Source organism: Anser brachyrhynchus, assembly GCF_964034855.1.
Source record: "Anser brachyrhynchus genome assembly, chromosome: 3".
In the NCBI taxonomy this organism is placed as follows: Eukaryota; Metazoa; Chordata; class Aves; order Anseriformes; family Anatidae; genus Anser; species Anser brachyrhynchus.
In genome coordinates, this window is record NC_137696.1 from 78,243,181 (window position 1) to 78,251,910 (window position 8,730).

Consider the following 8,730-nt stretch of genomic DNA (forward strand, 5'->3'; position numbering starts at 1 on the left):
TCCACCTTTGAGTCTGGTCTTTGGCCAAAGACATTGTGTGGGAGAGCGGTAGGCTTAATCCTATAAATACAGCATCTGATCCAGGAAAACACCCCTGATGAATGGTTTCCAGACCTTCTGGATATTGCTTTTGCTTCAGGAAGAAGACATGGATAGTGAGTTCCCAGGAGTCTTTGTGGCCATGGCTGCTTTTCTGCTGGCCAGATGGACAATCTGGGCCCAGCAGAGGAGCTTGGACTAGTGGAATCCCATTGTCCTAGAGACATAGTATGATCAGCAAGGGGTGCAAAACTTCTGCAAAGGCCACAGGCAAGGCTTCTTGCTGGTGTTACAATTGCACATTTGCTGGATAGAATCTTGGTAGCTGTGTCTATCCTGCAGAGTTGCTATTTCCCTGTGAAATCTCATAGCCACTGACTCTTACAGTGAGTGTCTGTTGAACCAGCAGGGGTAGGCAAATCCACTCTTGACAAAGTTGTGGTAAAAGTCTCTGAAGCTATACCCCAGATTCTCTACCTCTGGGTAGTGAGAGTGGGAAATGAATACAAACTCATCAAAGCATTTCTTTCCTTGAGTTGTCAGGAGGTACTGGTGCTTTTCACAAGATCCAGTCCCACCCACTGTCTGGCCTGGGGTAGGTGGAGCACCAGCCTGCACGAATGCTGCAGCCTCCACGGCTCACCATCTGGGCCAGCCATCCAAGGGAAGAGTTGCCAGGTATGTGGGGAAGTGACAAGCATCCCTGCAGTGGAGGAGTAACTGTCGTGGTCTACCATCACACGACAAAGTGCAAATGCAGTGCCACACAGTCACTGGTCAGCTAAGGTGTAACTTCTTTATCAACAACTATGCGATGTATTAGATTAACTTTGTGTCTACTACAAATAAGCAAAACTGTAGTTAAATGAGACTTTATAAGATTTTACACGTCACCATAGAGCATCCCATATTCTTGTGTGGTTTCTCAGGTCCTGGCAATGCTCCTTGATTTTTTTGGTCCTGATCTTCTCTCTTTAGTTTTCTTCTCCACTGAGCTCTCCCTATCAATCACTCTTTACGTGCTCCTATGTGCTATACTAAACTGCTTTTTTGCATCCTGTCACAGGTTTTATCACATCTACTCCAGATATTTGACTCTCACTTGGCATTTCTTTTTACTTGTTACAGTCTCCAAACCGCCTCGATCCAGTTTAAGTTCTTACAGAGCTAGGTTAAGCACAAGCAAGACTTTTTCTGTTACAAGGTCAGCTTTTTCTCAGGTCCTTGCATAACAGTTTATCTGGCCAGGTTGTTTTGAGACCCATAATACTATCTGAATAACAATGCCTCCCTTTGCAGCTTGCTATGGACTGCAAAATCTTCTTTAGGAACCTCGAGGTACAGACTGTCCTGCAGATTTTGGTGCATTGGCCAGACAGGGTAACAGACCCACATGTCCCCACGAAGTGTGGGAGGACACCTGATGTACACTGGCAGGGGATTTTTCACATTTGTTTTGTCTGAAAGGAGTCTATTTACATGCACCAAAGCTGTGTGCAGAGGATTAACTTTCAGAGCATGTAAGGGCTCTGATTGAAAAAGTAGACTCTCACAGTAATATCCTTAGACCTACTCCAATAACCCCCACCTGGACCAACACAAATGTAAGCCATTCTCCACCCTGATAATGCTGCTATATTAGGCCAGCAGGCAATACACCTAGCTCCTCCACCTTCCATGCTCTACATTTGAACCTTCCCTGATTTATTAGCACGAGGGGAGCAGCAGCATCCCGCCTGTGAACAATAAGTTTTCTCCTTGTCCTAGCTGTCCATGTCCCTGTTGTCCAGCCCCTCTTACCTCTTGCTACCCTGACAGGCAAATAAGCTCTACTCACACCTGAGCTAAGCTGTAGCCCTCACACACCGGTCTTACTTTAGTCTTTGAGTTTTCCAGGATTTGGCTGTAAACTTTGGACGCTACTGTTGGTAACTCTAATCCTTGTTCAGCCCAAAAGCTGAAGTTAAACCTCCCATCCATAGACTATTCAAATCACTTTCTCCTTAACATAAACCAAACTCTTCACTCCCTGCTTTCCTAAATGCTAACTCTAAACTTAGCCCTAATCCCAGTGCAATCAGTCATCCTATTACCCCAGCCTGATCTGGTGCTGGCTTTATGCCAAATGACAGTGAATGTTTTTGGAGCCTGGTGCCTAATTTATTTAAAAAAATTTTTTTTTAAAAGTACACTGTAGCTCATTGTATTCAGTGCCATTTCTTTTCCCGTTTGTTGCCAGTTCTCTTGTTGATGCTAATGAGAAAATAAAAATCACACATGATCTGGGCTAACAGTCAAGTTATGGTTGTGAAGGAACTAAGGTTTGGGGTGCGTTATACTTCAAAGCCGATGGAACCAGAATTTAGAGGCACAGTTAGGTGTCAAAGGTAGGGCTTCCACTACCTGGTGTCCAGAACCCATCCCATTTTGGAAGACAGTTAACCTGGTTGATGTCCTGGAAGATAGCCCTTCCTCCTTTCCCAACTCCTTATTTCCTTCTGGAGAGGCCCCAGCAGCTTGGTGATGCTACACCATTGCTGAAGGAATGGGATGTCTGCGTATTGAACCACTCACTGAGAAGTGCCAAGGTGTGACCAGAACTGTGGACCAGATGACTGGATGTATCTTGTTCCTTGTCACAGGCACGGCATGGTCACCACTGCAGCCCACTACAAATCCCACTGTGCGGTATTTTTATTGCAGAATCTTGTCTAAGAGCATATGAGGTGAACACTCCCTCAAGAGACACAGTAGCCATAATTTTAATTTGCAGATTAATAATCTTTATTCCATGGTAGTGTCACAAGTGAAACATGGGCCTGAACAGTCTTCTTTCCACGAGGCTGCAGAAAGTTAAGGTACAAGGGCCTCCTTCATACTCCCTGTTAATTCAGCTGAGCACCTGAATCATGCATACCATGGGGCAGACATGAGCCAGCATAATGGGTGCTATTTAGCATTGCTGTGGCATATTGTTTAGCCTAAAAAAAAAACAGAACCTGAAATTTTCCTGATGTGGCAAGAGGCTTATTTTGCTGAGCCCAAAGGCAAATAGGTAGGGGTCCTGTGACAAAGAGAAACTGGCATCTGCAGTAACGGAAGTCCTTAAAAACAGTCCCTGTCTCTGCTGGGAACCGTGTACAAAAAATTTATACAAACATATTAACATGATACCTTTTAAAACTGAATGCAAGCCTGTTGAAACATGTCATGTTGGCAAGGCTAGAGAATGAATTCACAAGTTATGTACAGCTAGCAGTAATTTATTTACCACAGCTTACAATGCAAGCCTGTGTGAAGGCTGAATTCGTCGTGGTGGGCTTAAAGGGAGCCTGCACACACCTCAGGAGCAGTTTGGTTTTTCTGAGTGATGACGAAACCAAGGATTTAAAAGGCAACTTCCATTCACGTTTTTATTTTTTCATATTTGCATTTCAGAATCCCTCCGCTGTTGATGGAGAGGGGGCAGAAGGCCGTGCTGTGAGGCTGGGTTTCAGCCGTGTGCGGGGTGTGTGGCTGTGTCTCAGCCTGAGACATTACATACAGTGTCTAATCCCGTAAACCATAAAAATCTCACGTGAATAGTGCCATTGATGAAGCTTGCAGGTAAGGGGCTGCTTGTGTGAATGGCTGCTTGAAGGGCAGAGTCCTCTAATTTCGCTCTATAGGAAACTTTCCTAGCTGTGTTTTGTGTAAAAACACCTAAAAATCAGATCCTAATAACATTCCTGGCAGACTTGCACTGTGGCATAGGAGGTCTTGCTGATATATAGCTTATCATGAAAAACGATGAAGTGATAAAGGTCCTGGCCAGGCTCCTGTCAGAGCCGATTGGTTGCTCCTGAAGCAGAAGCCGCTCCTAAATTTTGCTGGGGACGGACCCTGGGACTAGAAATAGGAGGTAGAGACCATGCCTGAAAACACTGTGAGACACAGCAAAGCACACCTTCCAGTCCTAGTATTGTGCCCAAGGGAAAAGAAGGTGGGAGGGGGGCGAAGGGGAAAGACTGTTGTTAATGAGGTTGTCTGTTAATGACGTGAGTCATTCCTCCGGTGTCTGCAAAGAAGCACTTAATTCATCTGCCAAGAATAAATTAACACTGTAACTGCTTTGCCACTCTAATTACCTTGCGAGCTGAAAGGAAATGAGGGTTTGTTGTTCCTTAATAACCTTTTCTTCAATGAACTGCTTCAAACATTTTGCACCAAAATTAGCAGGGCTGTGGAGGTGTGCGTGGAGCAAGATCCGTGTTTTGCTGTGAGTAGCAAGGTTCGTTCATTCTTACAGAAAGTGGAGGAAGGAAAGTTTAATTCTCTAAACTAAACAGGTACATTGGATCTACATTGCAAACAAGTGTCTCAGGATAAGATACTGGGAGAAAATAATTTTCCTTGCCAAGACTGCTTTGTTCTATACAAGGAAGATTTTGTTTTCTTAAATATTTTAAATGAATATGAAATACTGATCATTCAAGACCAAAGATATAGATGATCTTTTATTACTATTATTATTATTATTATTAGTAGTAGTAATAGTAGCATTCATTAACTTCTTTTGTGCAAGGCACAAGTACAGAGGTAATTCATGTAATCATTTGGACTCATGTTCTAATATAGCACTAAAGTTTTTGTCATTGAAAACTTTTTCTAGTGGCCTAAAGAAGGGAATATGAAAAACAATATATTCTTAGGAAAGTGAATTTGAAGTTGAATTTCAATTGAAATTGAAAACTCAAATTCTGTGCCTATTTGCTCATCTCAGGAAGTTTCAAATGATGCCGCAAGTGTGGTTGTGAACACTAACTATGGAATAAGTCCCATAGTCTTGTCTGTCTGGCCATAGCATATGCAACCGGTTTTGAGGAAAGTCGAGAGGCAGTTGTTATACAATAACCTTATTCCTATAGGCTTCTCAGGGCAGAATCAAGCTCTTTATTATGGTTATAAAGACCTACGAATGCTCTACAGGTGAGTATTTGTGGGATTTCTTTTTCTAGGCTGAAAATGTCACAGAACTAAAATGCTACATCGTACATAAAGGAGAGATGAGCTTATCTGGAGACAATAGTTGAAGAAGAAAGAATCAAGAAATGCCCTTTGGGAATATTTGTACCTGCAACTCCCCACTCAAAACTAGTATTTACTGTGAACAGGCTTTCAGAGACTGCCTAATGTGACAGTTGGTTGGATTAAGTACCAATTATTCATTACTTAGTCACCGAAATGTCTGACAGTACATCAGTTTCTTAGCAATTGTACAGCTGGTTAGGAGAAAAAATCAATATAACACCTACTCAACAGAATTTATTGACTTTTGTCAAAATTAAAATGTTATGTGGAGATGCTTCTGATTCAGTGGAAGCTGCAAACAGATATTCTCTCCCAGGACCACTGTGCTTGATGAAAAGGGCTGTTGCAGCTCCTCTGCCATGTGCTGCCTCCCAGCTGAGCTCCTGGCCAAGTGCTCCCTGATACCCTTCCTGCAAAATCTGTCCTGGCAAATTAAAAGTGTGGATGGGGATAATGAGTTTGATTGCTTAAATATGCTTTAAATGAATGAGAAAGCACTTGGGGAAGAAAATGCTAGGAAACAGTGGCCTCTTCCACATCTATGGCTGGGTTTGGTGAGGTCTCCCAGAGGCATGAACGTGCCCGTGGTGCTTGGGTCCCCACAAAACAGATTTCCTCTCAATCCTCTTCTGACTCCAGACAGCTTGTTCTCCTGGTTCATCTGGCAGGTACCCAGGGCTTGGAAGTTTCCAAACTGCACAGCTCTGGGGCACCTGACCAACAGAGGCTCTTTGGTGCTATTTGGTAGATATTAAATATTTTGTTACTAAAAGAGAGTTTTAAATTCTGCTGGGGATGAAACTGTTTTGAAAGGCTGAAGTTTTCTTCACAGAGGAGTTTCATATTTTAAGATGTCTTTGTTTCAAATGTTACTTTTGGACTGAAAGTATAGGAGAAGACAGGCTAAAAAGTGCTGAAGGCTGAGATATAAATTTGGTTCCCATGCAAAATGGGCAATTCCATTAGTTGACACAGGACTGCAGGAAACTGAAAGGATGGAGATTGGAAACTCTCTTCAGGGACATATCATCTCAGTGGGCTTTTGAAAAACCTATAGGCATTTAGAGTAGTCTCTATCACCAACCTTCTTTCCTTGTTATGTCTCCAGAGTAGGAATAGTAGGGTAGAAGAAGGTTCAGAATGCAGCAGTCTTCATAAACCCTAGATGAAGAATTTACGTGAGGTGAAGAGTTGGGTGGAATCAACATAACCTAGCTGGTATCAGAATGGCTGGAAATATAGTTGTGTTACTTCTCTGAACAGCCCTTTTGCTGAAAAGCCTGTTTGAAATATGAGGCTTTCTTGTATTATGACAGTAAGGTAATGAGTCTTCTGCCCTGGGGTCATATAGAGTGGGGATGTTGCTCAGGAAAACTGCTCAGTGTCTTGTCTTTCCCTCTTGTGTGAGGTTTCTATACAAAGACAGCGGTATATCACATATAAGGTGTTTTGTAGACCTTAGCGTTCTATCAGAAAAACAATAAGGCCAAGAAAATATCATTCTATCTTAAAACCTTTTATTCTTGACGCTAATTTAGAAGGTTAGATACACAAATTTTGTAATTCAGATTAAACTGATTTGAAGTCCTGAATTGCAGGGTAAAATTACTGGAATCTTTTAAACAAAATATAAAGAAAGAGCTATGTAACTGAGTATTTATTTAAGACTGTGCTTTCAATATGTGTTTAAAAACATTAAATGTTGTCACCCAAGAAAACGTGTTAGTTTCATAATTGTATATTTTGAGTAAAATAGTGGTCTTGTTTAATATGTTTTGCTTTTGTTAATTCTCTTTCCAATTATTGATTCATGTTCCTATTTAATAGGTTTTTACATACTTTCTAAAAAATTGTTTCTTGATTTCAAGACAGCGGACTGGAAGAGAGTAAAGTATCACAGGAAAAGTAAGGTTTTTTTGATGGAGAAAAAATATTTTTGCTGTATTTTCTATAAGGGAGCCCCAAAAGTGAGGAAGGGATGAAAACTTTTCTTTGTAGTTAGAATTTCAATGACAATGTTCTTATGCATTGGTTTTATTTCCTGGCAAATTGTACATTGGTCAGATATGAACTAAATTATCTCCTGTTGATACTGAATATGCTGGAGATTTTTAGTCATCCTTTCATTTTGAGGTGGGGAGAAGAAGGTAAAGTGCAAGAGAATTAAATTATAGTTGAGTATGATTGATTATGTCTGTATTTTTTTCCTTATTTATAATGTATTTTTCTCTTAGAATAGTTTGTCTTACGTACTAAGATGTCAGGAAGATATTTGTATAGTAGTTATAAATCTTATTTTAAGCCTAGAGAAGGAGATGAATAAGTAATACCAAATCTGTCTTAACTTTTTATATATCCCCTCAGTTACTGAGGACTTCCATAAAAGATTAGGTCTTCATATGCCTCAAGGATACGTTGGTGTGTTATACTTTTAACCTTGTTACACATCTTTAGTTCAGGGGTAGATGCTCAGTAGTGCAACTCATGAAGAAGCATTTCGAAGATTGCTCTGCAAGTGTCAGACCATTCTACTCACCTGTTGAGCTGCTGTTTGTATATGTTCAGGACCTCATTTCTCAGAAGACAGGAACAGTCACCAGCTCTAGAGCATAAGGGAAGAACCACTGAACCGACTGCTTAGTGTCACTGAAATCCAGGGTTTCTTGGTCAAATGTTTTACCTTTGCAGAATAAGCAGGAATAAAGGTGTGTGTGTGTATTTATTTATTTTTTAATGACCGGCATGTGAAGAGCTCTGGATAGATATGCTGGATTTATAAGGTGATACATTTATGAGCGGAATAGTTAAATTTTGGATGCTGGAGCAAATTATTTCCTCAGCTGCAGATTCATATTAGCTAAAATGAACATATAGGCTTAAATGAGGGCAGAGACTGACATGTAGGTCTCTCATTAGCTATGATGTAGAATTAAAACAAACAAACAAACAAACAAACAGGGTGAGCTTCTGTGATTCCTTTGCAATGAGCCCTAAAAGGCCGTCACTGTTGCCCGCAGGCAGAGCTCTCTCACCAACATTTGCCACTAAACCAGGGCCAGGCAGCTCCAGAAAACCTCAGCTGCATTTCATGCTGGAAGACAACTCCTTGCCCTCTTGGAAGAGGAGGTTGTCTTCTAGTCCACAACAAGGGATGTCCACGGGTCCTCTGCAGCAGCTCCCTTTTGTCAGGAACCACCTTTGTATCCATTCTAACACAAGGGCAAAGATGTGCATCAACTGATCAGTGCTCCTGGGAGAACAGAGGGAGTGAAACAAGAATTGAATGAACCAGAAAGAAAACATCAGTGAAGTTAGTCAAAACTTGGTAATTCATTACTACTCTCTACAATATTGGTGGTATTGCACCTGGCACACTGGTTATAGCAAGTGTGTTGTCCAGAACACCTCATTACCTCATGGAGAGAAATTTTCTTATAATACAGAGTCCTTCAGCTTAGAAGGTGGTCATAGGAAAGTCTAGTGCTGAAACTAGAAGAATTATACCAGAAATAAAATGTGTAGGGCTATTGAAAATGCTTACATAAGCATGAGTGGTTATTCAGTTATAAAAAGTCTTTAATTTAGTAAAATACCTGCTGTTTAGGAAGGGCTGGAATTCAT

At 41.2% G+C, this 8,730-nt stretch overlaps 1 long non-coding RNA gene across 1 annotated transcript; it reads left to right on the forward strand.

Annotated features, from left to right (window-relative positions):
* Window positions 1–3,333: 3,333 nt before the first annotated feature.
* On the forward strand, window positions 3,334–5,563 carry LOC308192927. Its single transcript, XR_013949228.1, has 2 exons — window positions 3,334–3,645; window positions 5,037–5,563. It is a non-coding gene; the product is annotated as an uncharacterized lncRNA (long non-coding RNA).
* Window positions 5,564–8,730: the final 3,167 nt, after the last annotated feature.